This window comes from Takifugu flavidus, chromosome 3, assembly GCF_003711565.1.
Source record: "Takifugu flavidus isolate HTHZ2018 chromosome 3, ASM371156v2, whole genome shotgun sequence".
NCBI lineage: Eukaryota > Metazoa > Chordata > Actinopteri > Tetraodontiformes > Tetraodontidae > Takifugu > Takifugu flavidus.
Genome location: NC_079522.1, coordinates 1,808,609 through 1,833,696, shown reverse-complemented (window position 1 = coordinate 1,833,696; position 25,088 = coordinate 1,808,609). Strand labels below are relative to the sequence as shown.

The following is a 25,088-nucleotide window of genomic DNA, read 5'->3' as shown; positions in this document are numbered from 1 at the left end:
GAGTCGTGATGCGATTCGATCCGCGACCCGGCGGACGCCTCCTGCGTTAAAATTCCCCACCAAGCCGAGAACAACTGGGAAAAACTGCAGAAAATTGCCAATTAATAGCCAGAAAACCAACAAAAACATCACGTTGAAGACAAAATGGCCTTTTTAAAAACATAATCTAATCCTCATTAGGGATGATTAGCATTTAAAAAGCTGATTAGCTTCCCTTTCTTCTTCTGATAATGGTCTGAGCCCATCTAAGCTCATCTCGCTTCCTTAAAACCGAAGTTATTCCGTTTAAAACTTCGCCGCGGCATTAATCCGCACGCCTGCGAGCGATAAATCCCGAAGATCCACAGCTAATCACGCTCCGCGCTGAGGGGGGGGGTCCTCCCCCCTCCGATATAGCCGCGCATCATGCTTTCACAAGCAATTAGCGTCGACGCAGCTCCGCTCTGGTCCGTAAACACCCTGCAGACACCGAGGGGAACATGTGGGACGCACCAGAACACGTATGAACAAAAGTCCGTCCGCTACTTCCTCGGAAGCAGCTCCGCCTTCCTGGACGCCGTTGAGGCTCAAATTCCAAGAAGCTAGCTCCACGTTACAAATGAGGCTAAGCTAACCGGGGTTGAAGCCCTGGAACTTCCCGTGACAACGTGGATACGCGGTTTCGGCGAGGCTGACATATTTCCAACGGTATTCATTTACGGCGCCGTGTCGGCGCGACGCCGGACGACAGTTTACTTGTAAACGGCGCTTTAATGACCAGCTGCTCGTCCTGAACTCTCACCTGAGCTAGCACGCTACAAAGCCTGCGCTTATCGCCGTCACCTTCGCGGCGTAGCATCCACTCATTAGCGGCCGCTGCCACAAATTATGCCTCAGCCAGGCTTTTCGCCGCTTTAACGAGGGGTCCGGGGCCCCTCGCTATGCTGCTAATGCGCTAATGATTTCAGGCGTGAGACGCGGCTCCGCTTCGGCAGGTAGCGTCGATTCTTTGGATTTGGTGAAGCTGCCTTGTCGTTTAATCAGTGCTACTCAAGAAAAGGTCACCTGTCGGGGCCTCGCCGGCGTCGGTCAAGCCCTCGGCGGCGAGGAGGTTCACGCGTTCGCGACAGGAACTGTTGCTAGCAACGGAACAGGAGAAAAAAAGATCCGGTGTTCTCCTGCCTCGCTGTAGCTCAGGCTGCTGAGACGCTTCCTTCGTTTGCTGAAGGTCGTGGGTTCAAATCCCATGAGGTCCATTTTTGCAGGAACCGTTAAAAGGACGGAGATAAAAGCGCCACGAGCAGAGGTTCCACCACAACACCTCGGTGGTGGAGAGGAGAACACGAGCGTAAGTCGCCAGTGGTGCAGTGGCCGGTTCGAATCCCGCCATGCCGGAGGTGGGGAAAGGAGGGGGCCGTGTCCCCTCCTGAACCTCCGTGGAGAGGCAAGAAGGGGGTTTTGCAGAGGTGTTGAGAGTCCTTTTATAGAAATGATGCTAGTTATTATAACACTTACAAAAGATAAACAATGCCAACACAATGTAAATGCTTCTTCATAAATCTAATGGAAAAAGGCCACAACACAAGTACCCAAAACATGTTGTCATGCTGGAAGATCTTAGCTTATTTATGGATTGACCCATGTTTGGACTGGCTTGATGAGATGTCAAATCAATCTTTATTTATATAGCATCTCTTACAATCAGAATTCTTTCTAGGCACTTTCCACCCTGACCCGCAACAGTGGCAGGAAAAACACCCCTCTAACAGGAAGAAACCTTGAGCAGGACCGGGCTCATGTCGGGGGACCCTCCTGCTGATGGGGGGGCTGAGGACAGAGAGAGGAGAAGGGGGAGGAGGGGAAGAGAGGATAGGCAGAGATACATTAATAGTAGAAGCTGCTGGTATAACAGTAGAGTGGGTCAGCAGGGTCGGAGGTCAGCAGGTCAACATACAGCTATAAAGGTGGTGGTACCTGTAGATGGAAACGGGGGGGGCAGAGAAACTATACAAGAAACAACATCATCAATGATCTTACTGAACAGAGGCCATGCTAGCGCTAATGCTAATTAGTTATGTATTTGTTTCATATGAATCATTTGTCCCTGTTGTTATCGAGTAACTCGAATTTCACGAGCATTCAATTTTACACCGTGCACAGCTACTACTGAGAAGACAGGAAGTGATGCAATACGTTACCTAACGACACCCCATCGGTGGTTTATACTGGTTGAGCCGGCGGAGCGTCGTGTCAACGTGACCTAAGAGAGAAGCGAGAGTCAGCGTTCAGGTCTCAGGGTTGGGTTCCCGCCACGCTCCAAACGTGGTGGGTTCGGGTCCCAGAACAAACTGGTCCCAGGTGAAGGACCAGACGGAGGTGTGGGTGATGAGGAGCTCCGTCGGCACCAGCCGAGGTAAGAACGTGCACGTGTTGACAGACTGGGTCTGTGCTCCGTCTGACCTTGGCAATTAATCTGAGTCACGACCCCCCCCACGTTTGGCTCCGCCCCTCCCAACAAACTCCATCCACGTTTCCTTGAGGCCTCCTGACCGAAATGTGCAATCGGGAGCCGCTGTCAAAACGCAAATCAGTATTCTGAGCTAACGGCTCACTCCTGCCTCATTAACGGCCGGGCTAACCGTTGCCACGGCAACGTGGCGGCGAGGCCACCGGGGTTCACCGTGTTGGCTCCCCCAGCTCTCCACTCCCTCCCACTTTAACCCTCTCCTCAGTCACGCAACAACCGTTGCCCTCTGCCCTTGACGACAAATACGGACGAGAAAAACCTGCCGTGCAATCTACACCCAGGCGAGCCGGGGCGGCGCCGCAGCGCCGAGCATTAACCAGGTTTTCAGGTGGAGACGGGCGCTCTCGATGCTAATGGCACTCCAGCGAGTGACCCTGACGGCTCGAAAACGAGCGCATTAAGTAGAACACTTAAATGTATAATTAGGCACTCGTTCCTCTGGAAGCGTCACTCCTCTCCAGGTTAAATTATTACGCCCGCGACGCAGCGGGGACGGAAATTATTAAATAAGAAAAGAAATCCTTTGTCAATCAAAACAACTGCAGGCGGGGATGATGGGAAATGACGGCGGGCAAAAAAACAGACACTTCGACACAACGCGGACGTGTTTTCGCGGCAGCAAAGCGTTTTCCGATCGTTGCAGACAAGACCTAGCGCCCCCTAGTGGCCACTTCCTTCTGAAAGAAAACCCAAAGCTAGAGCTTTAGAGGAGACAAGCAAAGCTAATTTGCTAATTTGCGATGATGCTCAGCTTCTTTGCAGCACAATCACGTTTCACTGGTCCCAAATGCGAAGCTTTGATCCCGGCTAAATCAAAATGGCCGCCAGTTGCGCTAATTACCCGCCGTAGCCATAATTAATGCTAAAAGGAGCCTCTTCAGAATTTCATTACTTCTGATGCTTCTCTGAAACGGACTCTTACTGATCAAATGAGAAGGTCCCTCAGCTCCCCAGCCTCAGCTGGAGTCCAAAAGCCCCTCAGAAGACTTCGACAGCCTGGAGGCGTCGCATCGTGGCCCTCCTCCTCCCAACGAGGGGGGGGGGGGGGGGGGGGGGGTTATCCCTCTCACGCCTGTGCCATCTTTTATTTAGAACGCATCAAAAGCTGCAGCACGACCACGACAGGGTCGCTGGTCTGACAGCAGGCACAAGTGTGTGTGTGTGTGTGTGTGTGAGTGTGTGTGTGTTGGGGGGGGTCTGTAAACAGCTCACATCTGTCCACAGCTAAACCTTCTTGTGTTTGCGATGGTGGCCAGCACATCCCACTCTCTCCGGAGTTGCTCCACGCTGTCATTTCGACTGCGAGCTCCTTCACAGTGGGCACACACTCATTTACTGCGGCTTCAATGTTGCTAGGCTACCTCCCTTCTCCAGGCTGCTTTTTTTTTCTTTCTTCCTTTCTGTTTGAAAAATCTCCTGTTCAATAAGGCAGTTCAAGGGAGACCTGTGGGTTTGAATACCGAGCGAGATGAACCTGCAGGAGTAACTGACAACACTAATAGCCTTTTCCTTTTCTCCCGCAACGCGCTTTTCTTCTCTCGACTGGAGAAAAAAAATGCGTCTACTTGAGTTATATTATTCCTATAGACACCTCTGGTTACATTTTCCTCATTTTAAAGTCTTTATGGTTTGTTTATGTAGCGGGGGGGGGGGGGGTTGCATCAAACACACTCCTTGAAAACGCATTTCTGCTCCCTCTTCCCACAAATGTCGTGACCCCGACACAATGGAAGTTCCGTTATTTGAACTCTTCAGGGCGCCGCCCCCGCCATCCCAGCGGAGCAGACACCTGATTTCCCCAGAGTCCCAAAACAACCCCCCCGATGACCCGTCTACGGATGCTGTCGCCGTCTACAGCCAAGAGTCCTAGAAACCCCCCTCGAAAGTCTAAATTAACTCAGACTAGCAAGGACACAACACCCTGGTCTGGTGGTCCTCGCTACCATAACAACCGGTTAGCCAGTGGCTAAGCTAATACCACTCTTACCTCATTGAAAAGCTAAAACTTTGCTCAGGTCCGTTACCGTCTTCCCACGTTTGTTGTTGTTGCCAACAACAACCCAACATTCCGGCTCCTAACGATGTCGCTAACACCGACTTCGTGCCACCGGCGGCGTCTGACAGACAAATATTAGCTCAACAGGCGGCTTCCAAAAAAATTACCATCCGCTTGTTTCAACATCTGCGACGCTCCCGAGGAGGCGACGATCAACAAACCGTCAGCATTAATGCCGCCGAGGCTTGTGGGAAATTGGGAAACGAGGGCGACACACTGCCGCTGCCAAACGGTGATCAATGTTCTGTTTGTACACGGCGGACGGGGAGCACGCCGCCCCCCCCCCCCCGAAAACAACAAGTCAATATTTCTGAAAGGGTGGATGAGACGCGACCATCTGCATTTACTACAACCGCCCTTCCGGTGCACCCACCGCCGGGGGCGGGGGGGGGGGGGGGGGGGGCAACGTTATGAAGACGGATGACGGCGTCGGCGAGGGACGCTGTTCGAGCATTTTCTCCTGCTCTATTTTCATTATCGTGGCTGATGTTATCGTTACTGCGGCCATTTCAGGAAGCGGTTGAGCTGCTCAGGCCGAGAGGCGGGAATCGCTAAATGGAAAACAAAGATATTGGAATTCCAGAGGTTGCATAATATCTACATTTACGCGTAATTGGACGCACACAGTGTGACCGCGGTGCCTCGTGAAGCCTCTATCGACTCGCGCGGGGACGGCAGCTCCCAAGGAAAGCGTTCCGAGGCTGATTTATCGTTGCTTAGCGGCATTTGTAAAGTTAATGGCCTGGCGCCAACGACGACGCCGCCAAACCGGGCATGAAGGAAGGTTAGGACTCGGGGAACAATCTCAGCCGTTACGGGCCTTGTCACACTCGGAGGGCCGAGCGCCGGCCGTGAGCGGTAATCAAAATCCGTCCGCGACGCCGCGCGTTCAATACGGCGAGAGCGCGACACAACAAATCCAAATTAGCCCAAGTGGCGCAGCGCCGGCATTAACAATGTTGCCACCCCGGCTCCAACCCCCCCACCCCTCGCTTGGCCTCCTTTAGGATGCCGAAAGCAGGCTGTGATAAATGCTACCGTTTAAATGGAAGCACTTCCCTCTACCCCCTCGCCACCTCTGGGGAGCGCCAGGTTGCCTCCATGCAGATTGATATCGGGGGGCTCGGCCATATCTCCTGACTGATGGTCTGCCTGGATAAAAAATGAACTTTATTCCCAGCTTGCGAGCGATGATTCATGCCTCTCTCCCCTCCTCCCCAAAAAGCCATTCCGCGTACACCTTCGCCGCAGTCCATCATCTTCCACCTGCAGCCGCTCCGGGAAAAAAAAAGGGGAGTGTTTGCAGATCATAAAACAACCAGCGCCACTATTTTCACATGCTGAAGTTGTTCACTGCAGAAACCAGGCGTAGTTAGAACCTTGACAGGGGCAGAACCTCCTTCCTAATTAAGCTGACGAGGGTCCTTAACGTGCTAATCAGTCCTCCTGGAAGGACCCTTTGGAAGCCTCGTTCCTGAGGATACTCGAATCGCTCGCTCGCCTCTTCTTGGCAGCCATTTGTTCCCGACAGAGTGACCATCTCTGTTTTTCCACCACGTCCACCGTTCCCGCCCTCCTATACGATGATGAGTGACAGGCGGGCAGAGGCACCCGGGTCACATGACTCACCGTTTCCATTCTGTTCCGCCTCATCGCTGCGCTAAAAATCATGCTAGGCGCTGCACTTTCCGCTCCAAAAGTGAGTGGGTAGTGTGGGAGGTGGCGGTGGAGAAAAAGAACGCAGCCCTGCCTCGGATTCCGATTAATATGCCATCTGAAAGGCAAAATGCGCAGAAGGGGATAATTGCTAATAAATTATCTTTAATGTCTGGCTTCCGCTGCCAAAGGAAGACAAGCGGCGCCTGATGGCATCGCAACTCAAAGGAGAGAAAACGTTTTGACAGTTTGACGTATGTTTCCTCTGTATCGCTTCAGACGATTTGCATGCTAAACGCGCACAAATCGTCGCAATTGAGTCCTCAAACTTTGACGAGGAGTCGAAGACGACGCTAAAAGCATTTTTTTTTTGTTTCGGGTAGGGTGTCGATGGCGGCGGACTGGCTTTCCCCTAATTGCGCGCTATAATAGTGACGGATCGGAGACGGATAAAGCTAATGAAAGAGTGGAAAAGGACAAGCAGACGACATCCCGTAATCATCAGCTCAAATCTGTATTTCAAAACAAGACAAAGGTAAAAAAAATAATAAAGAACTACGGCAAAAAGGACTTCGGGATCTTCAGCGTTTTCCGTGAAAAACGACTGCGAGGGAAAGTAAAAACAAGACAACGCTGCGAATATCTAATCCGTCCTCAGAACAACGAGGCTCCTTTTCCAAGGATCAGCTTAACCTTGAGAGTAGCAGCACTAAAGCTAACTCCAACGGGATGAAACACAAACCGATCTTTTTTTACAAAAACGACCCCGTTTCCATTCGCGTTGGTCTTTTTTAAGCGCTACAAACGAGAGCTCCTGCACCACAAAGACACGAAAACAAACAAATAAACCCCAAACCGCCTCGGACTCCTGCTAACAAGCGCTAACGGCCCAGCAGCCACGAAAACCAACACCGGCACAACAGAAACGAGCAGAGACATTTCTATCCCAGCTTGTAGCTATAGCATTTGCAGTGATGCTGTAACTATGGAAATGCAAACCTACGCGAGGTACTTAGCCTAATGAAAGTGCTGCTAAAGTGCTCTCCTGTCCGACCTGATTGACTGAGCAACCTGCAGAGCACAAAATAAAACATCTTTGAGAAAATTGGTGCGCAAGGTTAAATCCAGATTGATTGAACTCTCGTTACACACAGAGCTTTGCTTCTTAAACTTTAAGAAACTTGAGGTTTTCCGACACAAGTCAACATTAGCAACGACATCGACGGTAAGAGAGCAACCAAAATAGACTCTAGCCGTCAGGAACTCGAGGGAAAAATTCTTTAGCATCCAAGGTTTTGCCTTTATAGCGATGTGAGTACGTTTAATCACCACCAAAAAACATGATTCTTCCGTTGATTTTCACAGGTTTTAATTTCACTTGAATCCGCTAGCTAACTGCGCAGCATTAGCTTTGAGAACTTGGGGCGACTCAGCTGCTTCATACTGAGCCTTTGATCTGGGAACTTTTTCCTCATATGTTTTCCGTTCAAATGGGAATAAATTCTGAACATTAACATTTTTCGCTGTCTCAGTCCGAAACTAAACGGTTTTCATCATCGCTAGCAACGGCGGCACAAAGGTGTTGAAATTTCATTACATTAAGAGAAAAAACGAGCTTTTGTCATCTAATATTAAATATATTCATCTTTAACCTTTTGAGTTCAGGCTAAATGAGATTAGCATGTTGTCACGCACATTAGCGCCGTTTCAAAGTGTTTTTCCAGCTCTTCGAGGTAAAAGCGGAGCTAAAATTCACCCACTTCTTCTTCTTCTTTTCCTACGGCTGGCTGCGACCTTCTCAAGGACGTCCAACACCCCCGGTCAGCTATAACCTCGCAACTTCACAGGACGCCTACGAGACCTTACGTAACCGTTGGACGGTAGTTAAACCACAAATTGAAATCGAAGCTCCGACATTTGAGAAGTTGTCAGCTCGAGTCTGATAAACACATCAGAATCGAGACGTTCCTCCAGGAAGGAGACCTTGAGTTTGCAAATCTGGCGCTTCAGCAGCAACAAACACCTTCGCTGGAAACAGATGGCACCTGATAGACACCGAGGATCGGGGGGAGGAAGAGGGGAAAACACTGGGAAAAAGGAATCAAATGAGTCCCCGGAGGCAGAGGCAGCCCCCCCCTCCCCCCCGTGCCCCCTTCCTCAAACCTCCCAGGCAGAAAACATCCGTCCATTTTAATTTTTACTGACGCGAGCAGACGCGCAAAAATAACAGCTAGCCCAAATGGACGGGAGCGGGTGGGGTCGCAGCTTGTGTTTCGGGGGGCTCGGAGACGCCGCGGCGCGGGTCGATTAGCCGAGACTAGCGTTATGTAAAAGGGGAACTGGCAGGAAGGTCAAACGGGCGCACTTACACAATCTGTCCCCAGAAAAAGAGCAGAGGGTGACGCAAAGGAGCACAGAGTCCGCCGACACTCGTCTCAAAGGAGGACTGATTGATGAGGATGAAAGTGGGAGGGAATCCGGACGGATCTGAATCACCGGGGCGGTGACGTGGAGCTCGCCGCAGAAAAGGATAAAGAGGAAAGAAGCAGGAGGCTAAAGCTACAAGGGGAGCTTCAAAAACATCGGTGGCCGTCACCCCGGTCGGGCCCTGAACCCGCCGTCAGGACTCGCTCTCTTGTTCCGTCTGAAAACTAACCAGAACACACTGGGGGCGGGGGGGTGACCTAAAGGGACACGCTGGAAGAATAGACTCTGACGAAGCAAAGGGAAATATCGACATGTCGGGACAAAGACGCTAAATATATTTCGTCCCCGGTCCAGTGATGTCCAGTAAGGTGAAGAACACGGAGAGAGAGACGCAATTAAGCTCTTTTCCCGCTCGACAGCTATGTGACAGCGTGGGTGGAGACCGCGAAAAGTGTCACCGCTAACCGCACAACCGTCAACAGCGGCTAATTGGTTTACAGGTAAAAATAAGCACGCTGGTGCGGCCGGCGAGAGGTCCAAGGTGAGCGGGCGATAACAAGTGATGGGCTTAATTGTTTACTGACAAACTTTGAGCGAAACAAACGCCGACGGAGGGTGAAACCCCGGGTCAAGCGTTTGTCATCAACAAGCACCGCTGAAGCGGCGGAGAAATGATGCCCTTTAATCTTTGCTGCTAACTCAGTTAGCCTAGCGGGTGAAATAAAGAAAAAGGTTGTGGAGGATCTCAGGTGGACTCTCAACAGTTCGTCCAGTGTTTCCGTATGTTGAGATGCTTTTGTGAATCGTTTGACCTCATCTGAGCAGCGAGGAGAGGCCGCCTGGCGTTCGCCAGCGCTAATCAGCTGCACGCCGGCGCCCGCCCTGGTGCGTTTGGTGCCGCCATCTTTGAAGCGGCTTCCAATAGCAAAAATTACAATCGTAACGCACAGAAAGCACCTGGAATGGTGACATTTCTTGGATTAGCATAGCCGGTGCTCACATACGCTAACATCTTCTTACACTGGTCATGTGAGCTGAGAGCGAGAAAGCCCAAAATCGAAGATTGTGCTAAACCATTTTAAGCTAGCCCTGTTTTGGGTACCCGCAGGATCTTTTGCTCTTTAATGCTTCTCTTCCTGTTTCAGGCTAGAAGGTGGGAGCGAGATGCCGTGATTCCCGTCTCGGTCCTGAAGGAAGATTTACCTTTAGCATTCAGATGCACCTTTACGGGCGCCTAATGGCTTCCGCTAAGGAAGTCGACGTCAGGCAGAGAGTCTCATCACCGCGACGCCGAGTGGCTGCGACTGGCTCCACTAAAGAACGGCAGCGAGATCCACTTTTAAAAAAAGACCCAGTTTACCTTCATTTTCCAGTCCAAGGAGCACAAATGGAATTCAAAATGAAAATGGTGCATTAACAAAGGAAGCTATGACTCTTCCTGATAGCCCTGAAATTCTAGAGTCGATGCCTAGCTTATTACGCTTTATGAGAGCGGGGAAAGAGCCTCTTTCAACAGATGCTTCAATTTCCACGAGAAAAACAGGAGAGCGGAAAACCCAGGCGGCAAAATCCGCTTCCTCTCTTCACGGCTGCCATTTTGTTCTCCAAATAGGACGTCGAAATGCTAATTATTAAGAGGAATGGGACGACAAATGTGTCGGTTGGTGCAACTGGAATTAAAGTGACTTCAAAGCAAACCCAAGCTGCAGCTTTGCTTTGCTCTTCTTTGATGTGTCACAAAGGAATTTTGCCCGTAAACGATCCGACGCAGGTGTGGAGGAAGTGCGCCCGGAATATAATTGTACACTTCCGCCTCAAAGGTGCAAAAGAAAGACGTCTCCTGCCGCTTGAAGGTGTTTAGCTTAAGGCGATAATTAGAGTTAACGCAGGGAAGCTGAAAATACGGGAAAAATCAACGGATTGGGGGAGCGAAACATCTGTTTTCACAGCTCTCGTCTCACCTCCGAAGTTAGAAAACGGCGTCGCTCAATCATGTCGGGCAGAAACGTGCAAGAACTTACAGCAATCTTCACAATAAAACTCCACCGTTGTCGTGCGAGCGTTTGGTTTTTCTCCACCTGAAGTATCTGACAATACTCACAGACCTAACTCAGCTACTTCATTAGCATTCATTAGCATAATGGGTTTCTGTTAACAGCACCGCGGTGGTGTTATTAGCAATTGTACTTTTACATTAATTAGGTCAAACTGCGTTTTCTTGAGCATTTAAACACTTTTGTCCCTCTTTGTGAGTCAGTGGTGAGAGGAACCACTTGGCTCATCCCATAATAAGGATCTTTCAACGATAAAACTGATAAAACCTGCCTTGACATACAAAAGATAGCATCACAACTAGCAACAGAGCGGCTCACTTGGATTTTTCCTTCTAAATAATTTTGGTGGTATTTTCGGCTCATGCTAAATGCTACAAGTAAGCAAACATTTCTGCTAGCAATTAACGCTATTTAAGGGGATGGAATGGTTCGCCTCCATTCGTCCCGACCTACGTGAATCCTCTAATTTGTTACCACGGCAACAGCACAGATAAGCATATTCCCAATGGATCATTTACAGTTAGAGAGCTGTGTGAACATAAGCATTAGAGAGAAAAATACATTTCAACAAACAGCATCAGATGCTACGACCGGATAGCCGCCGCCGCTATAACAGGAAAAACTGGAAAGCTAACATACTGCTGTATTTAGCGTCTGTATTAACAGAAGGTGAATTAAGCCTCTGCTAATCTGACCTCATGAAGCTAATTACTTGCATGAGTGGCTCATTTCGGCGACGCTAAATTGAACGCTTTAACTTTAGCGTCCGTCGTAATTCGCGGGCTATTGCGTCGCGAAGCTGCAGCTCGGCACGAGATGCTCGCCGTAACCGCCGTTTGACTCGAACTCGCCACGCGTTTGCCGCCCGGCCCCCTCGACAAACTGGCGAGGACGAGCTCGATGCTTCGCTAACGTTTCATTCAAATATTTGCTTTTCCCTCGGAGTCGAAGCGACACGACAGACGCTCCCAAAAAAAAAGAAAAAGAAAAAATCCACCCGTCATCCCGACCGGCAGACTGAAATGTTTCCCTCCCTGACAAGGACTTGCCGACAGAAAATAGCCTAAAGATCCCAACGGTCCTGTCAAACCACATCCGCCGCTAGATGGAGTTGGCGGCGGCGCCTTATGAAACCCTCCGCATGTATAATTCCCGTGTTCGTCTTGTGACGAGCAGACACATCTAGGACTCCGCTCCAACCGTCTTGTTCCCTCCAGAACACCCTGGCGGAGTCGCTTTCTTCCCTGGAATAACCCAGCTCACCGCCGAGGCCATGTGATGCTCGACAGGCGGTTGGAAGTGGCGCCGGCGCCGCTCTCCTCCCCTCTTTTGCTGTCAAAGCTGAAGCGCCGCGGCGGGCGTGACTAACCAGGGCGCCGTACTTTCTAATGACACCAGCGCCGAGGCTGAGTCGATGTGACCTGACAGTCTTGCCGAAATCGCAGCCTTTCGATTTAAGTTGCTCTGAGGAGCGTCGACAAATCCACGGGAGGAACATTAGAGCGCGCCGTAGGTGCGGGCTCCGCCTCTGAGAACTCGTTACCGGGTGTCTTCCTCCACGCGGCGCCAGGCTGAGCTTAATTCTGGTTCTGCCCTTAAACTCCCGACTTGTGAGGACCAGCCAAGTCTTCATTAAACACCCAGGATAACCGCGTCCATCGGTGGTAAAGTGCCCTTCCCGAGGACAAAAACGAGAATATCAAAGCGCCCCAATGACGGGGCGAAAGAAGAGAAGGTACCGGGCAAAAGCAGAATCCTGCCCACCACGGGGAAAATACAAAATGTTCTCCACTGGGTGTCTTTGTGGTCGATCAAACACGTAAACGCGCCCCTGGAAATGGGCCCCTCAACGGATCAGGACACGCTTGTTCGCTAGTGCACGAACGTTGTCCAACTACCCCAAAAGTAGATAAAACGCCCCATCGTGCATTTAGCAAAGCCTTAAAATGCTTCAGAAGACAACTTCTAGACCCCATGAAGCTGTCCAGAGGACCGTTTCAGAAGGACACGTTGTCCTCAAGGTGTCCTTTCATCAGACGGTCCAGTAGAGATCCTGGTAATCTGTCCAAAAACAGCACCGACACTGTTCGACGAGGGCAAACCGTCAGGTCTATACGGTGTCCTCAGCAGACGTGGAAGACAACGTGTCCTCTAGGGTTCTTCTGCAGTACCTAAATGTCCCCCCTGCTGTCTCCACTTCCTGTTTTGAGGGCTCCTCTTCCTGTTTTTGGTTCAGAATGACACGGGTTAAGTGCACTCCGTCGCATTTTCGCTTCGGATCTCCCAGCTAATCACTCGGCAAATAATCGCTCTTTTTGTCCACTGGTGAAATAAACGCCGTTATTTTTGGACAAAGAAGACGAGGTTTGGTAAAAGAAGAGGGAAAAGTGTCGTATTTTAGAGGAAAACCAGCCTTTCAGCAGCTTCCTGTCGGATGTAGTCGATATTTTCACCGTGTTCCATTTTTGTTGCAGAAGCTATTAGTTATATTGTGATAGACACCTTTTTTCCTGGCGTCTGTGGCTTCAGGCGCTTTTATTTCTCAATATTGGCTTCCTCGAAAAGAGGGGGGGGGGGGCAATTTAATCAAGACTTGGAGATCTAAACACCGGGGGGACGGTGCAAGACGGTTTGGACCGATGATCAAGAGGCTGGAAGGAGAAGTGTGTGATTTCTGCTCCATGATTGGAGAGGAACTGTAGCTCAGCCGGCCTGATACTTGAGGGCGGGGGGGGGGGGGGGGCTGCAGAGCCGTCGGTTTATGTGTCTGTCAATGTCATGTCATCTCAGGATCAGGGTTCAAGGCGAGCAGCAATGATGAAGGGGGGGTTGTACATCGCTGAGAGGGTGCTGGTAGGTCGACGGACCTTCAGCTGTGTCGATGCTGGTGGATTTTTTACCCTTCACCGAGTTGAAGGATCGCAAACAACATGGAGGGTATGATACGGGGGGGGGGGGGGGGGGGGCAACAGAGGTGCGAGAGGAGCGAAAATGGCTGCAGAACAAAAGCTGCTCAAACCTGCAACACAGGGTTTTTAATCCGATGAAGTATAAAACGAGATTATTTCACCATAATGATGAGCGCGTGGTTCGGCTAGCTGCATGTAGCATCTGTATTTAAACCATATTTTCCCAAGACAAACGCACCAGGAGCCAGGACACCTATAAATCCACCCGAGCATAAAACAACCTTTTCTCTCCTGCTAGAAAAAAGAAGCCAATCAGCTGTAAGATGAAAGCTAAACAGCGTAGCTGTTAGCTGCACACGCGCTACCACAGAAACGACTAAGCAGTTGTCCGTTGCAAACCCGGCCCATCATAAGTGCCTGAACTTGAGAGCACTTATCTGTTAGCAACATGCTATTTAGCAGGAGGACTTCAACTCCCCTTTTCAGCGGTTTGCCTCCTAAATGGCAAGCTAAGCAAACAAGTCAGACTAGCGTACGAGGGCGCGGGAAAAGTGTGTGAGAAATGCATTTGCTGAGCAGATCTCAGATCATTTTCCTTCAGAACTGCAGCCACCCACAGGCTTCAGAAGCTCCAGCTGGCAGGCGATCCTGAGGAGAACAGATTCTACCCCAGCAGGGGCCACAGGGATGCAGCAGGAGCGAGTAAAAGAAGCTCATTCTGTTGATTAAATTTAGTTGATTTAGCCGCTCGGCTTTCTCCGGGGCGACGCCGAGCTCGCAAATTACAAACTTTAACGCTGGATCTTCGCAGCATTTGTCGGTAAATTTGTTTAAGTACGGCTGGGTTCTGATGCTGCGACGCGCAGACGACGAGCGATAAAAGCTTTAATAATTCATGCGGGGAAAACGCTAGCTTTCAAATGCAGCTTCCTGTTTGCCACGGAGGCTTTAAGAGCTTTCTTTCTGTAGGCAAACACACAATAATGAGGTTTAACACTGAAAAATAAACAAATTTGATTAAGAAAATGTAACTTAATAAATAATGTTTCATCAAAAATACTTGGTTGTGTAAAATTCCAGGGCACGAGAAACAAACAGAAACTACTGACCTGGTTGTTATAGCAACACTGCAGAGTTTGGATATTAATGCTAGTGACAGCGTAGCTACAGTTCATTAAAGAGTCCATAAATCGGGACGTTCTGTAACTGACGTAAACGCTTTATTGTAGCTCTGACAACCTGTTATCGGATCACCGGCGCGGACGAGGTGAAAACAGTCCAATTAGGCTTCATTTTCACTCATCTGTTCTATTTCTCTCAAGTTCTGACACGTGTGCTAACAATGTAGCTTGATTTTCCCTCCATTTCTGCTCTCTCAAGTTATCCGAGCACTCGAGGGCCGATTTCCGCCACGAGCCCCACGTGGGGGAAATGAGTCGCTCCTCATTTCCATATTCATAACCTGCGAGGACGGGAAAGGGGGTTAGCAAATGTTTAGGGAGCGGGGGTGGGGGGGGGTCGAGAAGGTGGCACAGCATACGCGAGGTGAGTCGGGGCGAGAGGAGCAACTCGGACTGAGCGAGTTTCTCGCATTGGGAGACCTTAAAAGGCGAGATAACAGAAATACACCTGATCCATGTGGAAACAGATAAAGGAGGTGGCCTGGGGGGGGGGGCAGGAGGGGGGGGTAGGGGGGGGGGGGGGGGGGGGGTGCTAAAACACATAAATGGTCGTGAGTCATTTAACCCGGAGCCACTGGAGGAAGGTGAACAGTGAAGAGACGGAGCAAATGAAGTCATACCAAGTCTTTGTTGGAGGGGGAACAAATCTTGACCTTTGGGTGAGCGCCCTCTCCATTGTTGATCATAATAAAGAGTCTGGGGGCCCCCGGGGGCCACCGCGCTCGCTCGTCGGATACCACTGCTGGCCCAGCAATAGTGCGCCGCAACGCAGGTCGTCACAAATTAGCATCCTGGATTACAAATTGACAAATTTGTCACCACAGGACATCGTTTTTGTCCGTTAAAAAAAACAAAACGCGATAATTACAGCGTTTGGTGCTCCGTGTCTGGCTTCAAAAAGGGCAGTAAGAAGGCTGGGATAAATGATTCGCAGCCAGAAACTGCGCTGGCAGACGATGGAAGAAGGGGCCCTTCCGCTGAGGCGCGGTAGGCGACCAACAGCATTTGTTTTTCTTCATTAAAATTAGCCTTGGGTGCTATAGAGGACAGATTCATTACTGCACAGCGTTCCTCTTTAGGGAAGGGAGCTATTTTCAGATATATACGTGCAACCATGCCTGCAACACCGTCGCAATGTGAGAAGCAACCGTCAACCACACAAAGTCCAAAACTGGATTCTTCTTTGTTATCCTCTCTGTACGTTATTTCCACACCGACTGTCTCTGAGGCTTTTTCTCTACCTTCTTCAGATTAGCAACCTCCCACTCTGGAGCCAGACAAAACAAAAGGTCAGACGAATTAGCAATGCGCTGTTGTTGCATGTGAACAGCTGTGTTTCCAAACACGAAAGACAGGCTGGAGCGCGAAGGACAGGGAGAGGAGCAGGAAAACATGGAAAACATCGGACCCGTGCCAAAGATACGGCTACAACACGGGGAACCAGTGATGACATCCGCATTAAAAGGGGCCTAAAGACAAGCAAATGCTAACTCGGCAGCAAAGATCCTCTCAACTGTAGCGATAGCGCTTTGGTGCATGTGGTCGCAGCTGGCTGCCCATAAAAATACCCCCGTTCCAACAGGCACACAAGTCCCCCGATGCCCACTTCTTGCCGAACCCGCAAGCAGCGATTTCCCGTCGCAGCGGCTATTTTTACAGCACCAAGGAGAGTGATCTGTCCCCAACACATCGCCAATGCCCTCAGAGTCCCTCGGAAAAGCAGTCGCAGGCGGAGGAATGTTCTCCCTCCAGCCCTCTCACATTTTCCCTCTCCTGGCCTATTTCACTCTCTCGCCCTCCTAAACCAATGACAAAAGGATCCGCGGGATCTGGAGTGAGCGACATTTGACCTCTGCGCTGCAGCCGAATGGTCGAAGATGGAAGAGTGGAGCCATGGAGACTGAAAAGGCAGCCAGGCGTAGAGGAGTACCCAGGGCAGGGAACGCAGGGCGAGCGAGGCCGAGCGAGAAGTGTCTCGGCCCTTCCTCATGCTAACAGCTAACGTATATAGCAGCTAACTTGTTCAGTAGCACACATTTTCCACTGTGGGAAGTGTGCTATATTTCACTTTTCGGACCCGACGACATCAATACACCGTCAAATTCGCAAAGGTTCCGTACAAAAATAGACCTAGCGGAGGAATACCGCGTATACAGGACGCCCTCCGCCGCGGGTAATCTCCTGTGCATACGAACCTCCAGCAGGAGAACGCAGATGCTCTGTTTACACGGGAGCAGATCAATAGGAAAAGCAATTTCTCCGCAGCTCCAAGAAAAGAAGCCTGAGAGTCTGAGCGCTGCGGCGGCAACTTAGCGGAACAGGGTAGCGCAGCGAGGCCGCCCCTTGAACCATCCGCTCACTCAAGCATCAGACGTCTTCAGCTGGGCCGACGGGACGTAGGTGGTGCTTCTGTGTCATCTCTGAGAGGCTGCTCCACTTTCTGCGCCTCACAACCGCGTTTTAAGGCTTCGGTAACACGTTTCTGTCACTCTTGAACAGTTTATCAAACTAGAGGGCTTTCAGACGGCGTTAGCATTAGCATTAATAAACGCCTGCTAGCGCCAAGCACGGCTGCCCGGGGGTTCAAATTACACACCTCCAGCTAAAAGTTGATTCACTTCGACCTGTTTTTTGATTGATTTGGATTCCAGGAGTGGAAAAATGAAGCGTTTGATGAGAGCAGAGATCAGAGAAGAGGAAATCCACGACGGGAGGGTTGAGGCGAGGGTCATTCCCGCCACGGTGGCGTCTGATGAGATGAAGGGAGACATCAGGCAAACAGGGAACCAAACCGGTTAAACCGACCGCAGTCACGCGCACGTCAGTGGAAACCTGAGCTAGCGCTTCAACGCTTCTGGGGTAAAACGTCCCCGCGTGTTCCGAAAAACGTCCCTCTGTTGGCTTCAATAATGCACCCTCGTGTTTTCTGCGCTCCGAGCCAACGCGCCGAGGTGCTCGTTTGTGAACGTCGCAGCATATGATCCACGTACGGGCGGCATGTAAACGAGGCAGTCAGACTCAATTGCTCGGATTAGCATCGCGGCGCACGGTCGCTGTTTAACATTTAAACAGCGAGCGGGGCCCGATGAGCAGAATAAACAGTCTGCGCGGAGCCAGTTCACCGCAACAACTGGGCGCTGTTTATGAATATGTATGATGTAACGAACGCCTCGGAGCTGACCTAGTTCTGGGTCTCCTCTGCTCATGACTTAGTCCCCTTCCGGGGTAACTCTGTCATCTTGCAACACACTGTAATAGCAGGAAGGACGCGGCGCTCGTGTACAAATCAAACGCTCCCTTTTGATGGTTTTGCCAGGATGATCCTGCTGCTGTGTCAAACTGTTTACTGTCGCCGCTTCGGGTCGCTCGGTCATGCGGGACAGTCCCTCATTCCCCCTCAAACGTGGAAGCCGGGATCTAATTAGCGGGGTGCGCGTGCATTCCAGCGGTCGTGTGACGAGAATTCCGAGCAGGAAGTGGAATAATTGCCTGACGGACAAGTAGGAAGAGACAAAAGAGAGCTCTCGACGTAACTGGGGCTCCGCACTGGAGAGTGTTTGTCTGCACAATCTCGTAAAATATCTTCATCTGGGATCATGTTGGTGCCGCGCCAACCGCTGTTAGCTTCAGGAGCCGCGGAGGAAGAGAGGAATCTATTTCAGGGCACGTCGGAGAGCACGGCGATCTGGCAGCCGCTCAAATCAGGCCTCCGACGTTTGCAAAGCGAAAAAAGGGCTAATTTGGTGTATCCATCAAACGGGCGCAATCCAATAAATTCCTCCCGCGGCTGACGGAACGCACCAACCGGGGCGCCGCGGGTTGAAAGGCCAATTGTTTCAGCCGCGCAACGTCTTAATGGAAGAAGATGGAAAAGCGCTGCGCAATTTTCTTCCCTGCTCGTCTCTCGGCTTCGTGCCCGTCGAGGCGGCACTTAAGGTGCGCACAATTATGTCTCAAGGACGCCCCCCTCCCCCACCCCTGGGGTCAGAGGTTGCACCGGGCGCTACGTTAATAGCGGGTTCCTGCTTAACATTTCACATCTAATTTGGAAAAGTGCTGATTAGCATCAGCCGGTGGAGGTTCGCGACCCGCCGGAGCGCTCGCGTCCGAAAGGGAGCTCGAAACGGTGAAAAGAAAACAAAGACGAGGTTTTTTTTAGAGGAGAGGTCGCCCCAGACGCACCGGCGGCAAAACCAGCAGCGTTAGCACTGCGCCTGGCGCACATGCGCTAGCAAACAGATGAGGCAGCACAACGGAGGACGGAAACTAATGCGGTCAGCACCGGCTCGGCGAGGACCAGTCGCGATCGAACCAGTTTTAGCCACGCCTAGGTCAGCGCCACGGAGAGCGTCTGCTGAGCTGGGAGGAAGAAAAGGGGCCTTTTTTCTCGCTTTACGCCACGTCAGACCGCCGGGCCTGAATAGTTGTGCCGATCCTAATAGGTGGTTAGCCAAAGCGACGGGGCCAGCAGAAGAACCGCGTCCCCGCCAGTCTTCTTCTCAAGAAGTGATTCCGGCGGACACTGTTGTGCCCAGAGCGGCGCCGAGCCGCCGCCTCTCCGAACCGGGGCTCCTCAGGACACGTCAGACAAATTAGGGATTTAGAGATTGAGTAAAAGAGATGAGGGGGGTTGGGGGGGGGGGGGGCGTGGAGGAGCATTTACGCTAACGTAGGAAATTGGACAAAGCGAACCTTTGGCTCTGCTTGGGAAACCTCCGCGTTGGCCTCTTTTTTTCCCGGGAGCGATCTCAGCGGAGCGGAGCGAAATCGGAAAGAGCTGAAAGTGAGAGGGAGGAGAGCGGCCGACGGGGGGCTAGCGGCGCATCAAACAGACGCATCCACGGGCAAGGACCAGAAATCCTCGCCACTGCGGGCTGCTCACATGCTCCGATACCTCCACCACGCTAAGACAGCTGGGCTCTGAAAGGCACTTTAGCACTGTGAGATTAGCTACCACGCTAGCTGAGAAATGATTACCACAATGAGCGGCCAACAGCTCCTGCAGGAGATGCTATATACAGTCCAGATATATATACACACGCCATGTGTGTGTGTGTGTGTGTGTGTGTGGTCTGGAGATACATCTGTGTGTTGCTTCAGTCCAATCAGGGAGAAGGAAGGAGAATGACAAGTGTGATTCAAGTATCACGCCACGACCGGCGATACACTGTGGGGCCGCTCTCGTCGGCCCCGGAGCGCCGCTCTTTATAGCAACAAGCCAAAGAGCAGATTGCATTTAGAGACACACACACACACACACACACACACACCTGCATCCCACCAGCAGGCCCCCGCTGCACACGGCCAGGCGCTTCGCGTGACTGCCACGCTAGTCCTCATCAATGATGCAGAACTTCTGCATCCACTGACGGACCTTTCCGGAAAAGGCCGCGTTCGTTTACGTAACGATGCTTCCTACTTCCTGCGAGGAGCCGCCGCTTCCCTCCCAGACGGGCCCATCTGCTCCGCCTTTAAAGGCGCCTCGCCACCCCTTTAAGTAAAACTCGCGTTAAAGGCAGCGACCAGCAACACCGATCCAGCATCTGCGGCCTGATGGCAATTACTTAAGCGTCCGGCAGATAATTATAATCGAGGGTGACGGGTGCCCAAAACGATCCGAGTGCGACTGCCTGTGAGCGCCTGCGTGTGGTCGGGGATGAAGATAACGGAGCCGACGTCGCATCCAGCTAACGTCTCTTCTGCCTCGGCTGCACTTTATTCCTTCTGATGAGGAGGCCGTTATGAAACAGGGTGTTGCTGCAATTTAGAGGTTAGCGGGGGCTCACTGTAACAGAGCTGGGAGGGGCCTGGGGGTGGGGGGGGAGGGGCCGGAGGGTGGGGGGAGGGGCCGGGGAGCAGGGTGTGTGTGTGTGTGTGTGTGTGTGTGGGGGGGGGGGGGGGGGTTGTCACTTCACCTGGACTCGATTGAAGGCAAATTTCTCTGTGGCTGCACAAACCGCCGCGGTTCTGGAGCTAAAGCTAGTGATCAGCTGTTAGCTGAGGTTTCATCTCGACGATAAGAGGTTGAGGGATATTTGCGCCGTGAGTCACACGGCCGCTCCTCTCCGAGCGCCACTCCACGCTAATCTCACGCTACGGGATCCCCCGTTAGCGTGAGATTAGCAACACGCCGGGAGCTAACGACGATGTTTCACCCGTTCCAGTCGTGTTACGACCAACTCGTCCAGTATTTTCTAACTTTATGTAGTTGTCGTGCTGCAACACACACACACACACACACACACGCACACACACACACACGCACAGAAAATGACTAAATAGCATTTAGTTATTTGTTTATTTTGTGCTGAAGTGAAAGAAGTTGTCAAGAGTTGCATAATTTAACACAAGTTGAAATCTTTGGACACCTGAGGGCAAGTTTACAACTTTAAGGTATTCAAATGAATCTTGATTTTCAGGTTTGTCTCCGCAAACTTGAGCGCGTATTGATTTGGGATATTTCTGACAACTTTTGGGAGTCTGGCGGGAAAAAAAACTGTTATCTTAGGACGAACGGCGGCCTCGGAGGGCGCTCTGGCGGACCCACAAACACGCACGCAGACACACACCTGTCCTGTCTGACAGATAAAGGACGTCTGGTCGTCCTGTGAGGGCGTGGGTGGGCGGAGCCAGGAGATGCTTAATGGGTTATCTGATCACTGAAATCGCAGCGCTTGATCGGTGACTAATGAATATAAACCGAAACGCTCTCCGCCGGCGCCGCAGCTGCGGCGAGTGGGAGGGCGAGCTGGCGCGCAGCTGCACGGCGGAGGGGGCGATGCTGCGTTTGTGCGCTGTAAAGACGCGGAGCGCGCACGGCCGCCCGCCTGTCACGCACCTCCCTCGCTCTGATGGGCGTCTGTGTGGATCCGGTGCGTGTTGGGCTTGTTGACCTCCTCCAGCGTGATCCCCCCCCCCCCCCGACTCAATGACTACTTCAATCAGCAGGATGAGAGGGGGATGGGGGGGGGCACAAACGGCTGTGATGAGCTGATGTGGATGAGGGAGAGGCCACGGGGGGCAAAGGAGGCGCGTCGGCTCCGGTTTCAGGCGATTGCTGGTGTGTTCACGCCTGTAAACAAGACGGGTTTGATCTGAAATTATGAACTCGACCCCGAAAAAAACATCGTCAACGAGGCCACGAAAGAAGCGCCGACGCTCCACTTGGCAACAAACACCGCTAACCTGTCGCCTCCTCTTAAACCGGCAATTATCTATTAGCACCGGTCGCCGCGCCGCGTCGACCAGTGTGACCCGACATCTTCTGCCAGCCCGGTTCTGGAATGAGATCCCTCAATTTGGGCACTTTGCTTCACACGAACACGGTCCCAGATGGTTTTTCCTCCTCGCGCAAACCTGACACGCACCCTTATGATACGTGTGATACAACACACACACACACACACACACACACACACACTGAAGGACTGAAAACAAAGCCATCATCCTTCACTATTTGAACATTTTGGGTCTCTATTTCCTGTTTTACTAGCAACGCTGTGACGCTAACCACTAAGCTAACGGCAACCGTTTTGCTCCTGTGCTTCCAAAACCTTTGACAAACTTCCCGTCAGGTGATTCTACCACGCGCCAACCACAAAGCGCGGCCTTCCCCTCGCTCCTCTTCCTCTCGCTCCTCTTCCTCTCATTCCTCTTCTTCTCGCTCCTCTTCCTCGCGCTCCTCTTCCTCGCTCCTCTTCCCCTCGCTCCTCTTCCTCGCGCTCCTCTTCCTCTCGCTCCTCTCCTCTCGCTCCTCTCCTCGCGCTCCTCTTCCTCTCATTCCTCTTCTTCTCGCTCCTCTTCCTCTCGCTCCTCTTCCCCTCGCTCCTCTTCCCCTCGCTCCTCTTCCTCGCGCTCCTCTTCCTCTCATTCCTCTTCCTCTCGCTCCTCTTCCTCGCGCTCCTCTTCCTCTCATTCCTCTTCTTCTCGCTCCTCTTCCTCTCGCTCCTCTTCCCCTCGCTCCTCTTCCCCTCGCTCCTCTTCCTCGCGCTCCTCTTCCTCTCATTCCTCTTCCTCTCGCTCCTCTTCTCGCGCTCCTCTTCCTCGCGCTCCTCTTCCCCTCGCTCCTCTTCCCCTCGCTCCTCTTCCTCGCGCTCCTCTTCCTCGCGCTCCTCTTCCCCTCGCTCCTCTTCCCCTCGCTCCTCTTCCTCTCGCTCCTCTTCTTCTCGCTCCTCTTCCTCTCGCTCCTCTTCCTCTCACTCCTCTTCCTCTCGCTCCTCTTCTTCTCGCTCCTCTTCCTTTCGCTCCTCTTCCTCTCGTTCCTCTTCCCCTCGCTCCTCTTCCTCTCGCTCCTCTTCCTCTCGCTCCTCTTCCTCTTCCTCTCGCTCCTCTTCCTCTGTCACAGCTAGCGTCGCTCCAACCATTTGCATTTCTGTTTTTAGCAAACTTTCAGAAGTTGTGGTTTGAACCTCCTCGGGTGGCAGCAGCAGCGCCAGGAACCTGCGGCAGGTGTAAGTTCAAAGGTTCCGTTCCACATCCGCGCCTCCAGCTAATATGGTAGCGACCTTTGCCTAACAAGCTAAAGGTGCCCTGCAAACATGCACTTATTTACCGACACGTCAGCTTCAAGTCAGCTCGATATGCTAATGGGGCCCACGTGCACGCTCCAGCGCCACTAAACCCAGCGGAGGGCGCCCTGAATGGCGTTCGCACAAAGAAACATGTGTTCCATTTACTCAATCTTAAAGAAGAATTCGCTCGGCGCCTTGAGTCCTCTCGCAGCATCGGGGGGGGGGGGGGGGGTGTTAGCGTGTTTGCTGAGTACACAAAACAAGGCCGCCTCGGCGAGCGATGATTGAGAGGGCAAAACGAGGCGGGATGTGATTTATGTCTAATCTGGGCGCTCGCCTTCATACGGCTGTAACCGCACTTTCATTTCCGAGAGTACTTTCCCGCTGTAAAAAAAAAAAAAAAAAAAAATAGGATTTAGCGCGGGATATGTGGGCCACCTCCGATCCGACTCGGCCTGCATTATTTATACAAGTGAAATTTAAGTGTATTTCCTTCCAGACGTCCTTCACGGGAGGTTTAATATCCATTTCAGGGCTCGACCCATCAGTCAACCATATCGCTTCTCATTGTTTACAGCCGGAAGCCGATTTTCCCGCCCTGTTTCCAGGTTTTTCCAGAGGTTCCAGCGTTTTTCTCAGGCTAACGTGTAAAGAGCGTAACATTATAAATTCCCCGGTCTATTATTACCTGCGCTGTAATGACACATCCCACACAGCCGCTAACAAAGCGCTTCACTAGCGAGTGAGCCCAAGGCAGCCGGGTACACCTCCAGAACCGCGGTGATCAAAATCCGAACAGAAGACCGTGTTTTTTCCTTCTCCTACGCGCTCAACGCTCCTCTTTCCCTCCTTCGCACCTGCGTCGGCTGGGATTTTGTGGCCCGGGGTTCGAGGAGCAGTCCCGGGGTTGGGCCGCGCTGACCTCTACGGGGCCGGAAACGTCTTTGGAGCGGGTTCAGAGGGAATTTCACGGCCGCATGTAGCTTAGCGGCTAACCTCAGCGGCTGTCAGGGACTTTTGAGGCCGGTTTTTGTCATATTTCAGCCGGACTTTCATTGATTTGCAGCTATGTCGCTCACACGTTAGCATGGCTGTGTCTCGCCCTCACCCAAATTCACCGTAGCGACAGCCATGCTAACAAAAGTGGGGGGTTTCAACCAAAACGACGAAAAGCTTTTGTTAATTTGGAGCCATTTCCCAACTCCGAAGACCCTTTGTTGAACCTACTGTTGGCTACAGCAGCCCAGCGGTGCTGCGCAATTAGCCGCAGTAAAACGTGCCGTAATCAAGCCGGGGAGACGTTTGATCCCCGAACACGCAGCAAAAACTGCGTCGATATGATTGACTCGTCTAATCCAATTACCTAAAAAAAACAGCGTTCATTAAGACCAACATTAAGCTCCAAATTGAGGAATATTTTCTGATTAGCAGGCGGCGGCAAATAAGCTAATTGTTGCGTCTGTGGGTCCGCGCGCCGCCGCTGCGTCTCCGTGTTGTCGGGCGCGTGCACGTTTGTTTATCGGCGGTTGTTTGTTTTTTTTTAAAGCTCTGACATTTCCCAGAGTCGCTTCCCGCCGCAGCCTCGCGCTTGTTTGAACATACGGGATGACGCCGTAATCCCATTTTAATTAGAAAGATGCCGCCGCCACGGTGAGCTCGCGCGCGCTGCTCTCGCAGCGATGCCACACTGGCAAGGAATCAATCACCAAGGCACCGGTTGCCAGGGCAACCAACAAGGGGCTTCTGCACTACTGTCTAAGTGGTAAATGATTGCTGGTGTAATTCATTG

The 25,088-nt window shown here is 51.8% G+C and overlaps 1 long non-coding RNA gene across 1 annotated transcript in view; it reads right to left on the bottom strand.

Moving 5' to 3' along the window:
- Positions 1 to 1,974: 1,974 nt before the first annotated feature.
- Positions 1,975 to 25,088, bottom strand: part of LOC130522961 (uncharacterized) — a 51,203-nt gene continuing 28,089 nt past the window's right edge. Inside the window, exon 3 of the long non-coding RNA XR_008949746.1 lies at positions 1,975 to 2,239. This is a non-coding gene — a long non-coding RNA (uncharacterized LOC130522961). The remainder of the gene's footprint in view (positions 2,240 to 25,088) is intronic.